Raw genomic sequence first — 788 nt, 5'->3', positions numbered from 1 at the left:
GAGTCGGAACCCAAAATTTTGCAGCCAGCAAAACATTGTAAATAGACCTTTTAATAACTATCTAAAGAATCGAATATACTTAATATATATCCCGGATGATATACTGATCATATAACTATAAAATTTAATTAGGAAATAGAAGGATATTAATTGGAAGTAATTTAGATTCCAAGGGAACAATTCAAATCTATTGTCCTACATGCTAGAATAATTAGGCTGCTAGGTTGTAATCCATAGGAAAAGTACTAGCAGTAGAGGTATTGTATGTGTGTGTACCTTTAAAACTGAGACCTAGATCAGGCACAAAACCACAAACACTCGTGGTCTCAGCGACATGAATCCATGGGCCATGGCAGAATTATCACAGCGGCTAACACTGCCGAAGAACCTGCGTCCGTTTCATGATCTGTTTAGTGCCTTTGCACCCGGCGCCTTGCAAACAGGAGCAACGCGGCCGGCGGCTGAACTACGCGAGCAACAAGACGAGCAGCGGCAAGAACCCTAGTAAATTGACAGATCTGAAAAACAGCGGTTCACGACCAACTCATAGGCCTTTTTTTCCGAGGTTGCTTTGCAGGCTTTTCACACCTCCGATGGTAAAACAAGTGGGCAAATAATGGGCTACTGTACTGCAATTTGGGCTTCGGCTACTGTATTAATATTGGGCTTAATTCCTAATTAAGCAGCCATTATCTACGGCCATTAGCACATACAGTATATATATTAGAATATAATAGTACTATTATAGCCCATGAGACCTTGAGGGGGGCCGATCGTTTGTTTGGGCG

At 41.6% G+C, this 788-nt stretch overlaps 1 pseudogene; it reads left to right on the top strand.

Moving 5' to 3' along the window:
• LOC119320564 overlaps window positions 1-788 on the top strand; it is an 11,343-nt pseudogene that overhangs the window by 1,080 nt on the left and 9,475 nt on the right.

The sequence above is a fragment of the Triticum dicoccoides genome, chromosome 6B (genome assembly GCF_002162155.2).
Source record: "Triticum dicoccoides isolate Atlit2015 ecotype Zavitan chromosome 6B, WEW_v2.0, whole genome shotgun sequence".
Taxonomy (NCBI): Eukaryota; Viridiplantae; Streptophyta; class Magnoliopsida; order Poales; family Poaceae; genus Triticum; species Triticum dicoccoides.
This window is presented reverse-complemented; position numbering and strand designations above follow the sequence as displayed.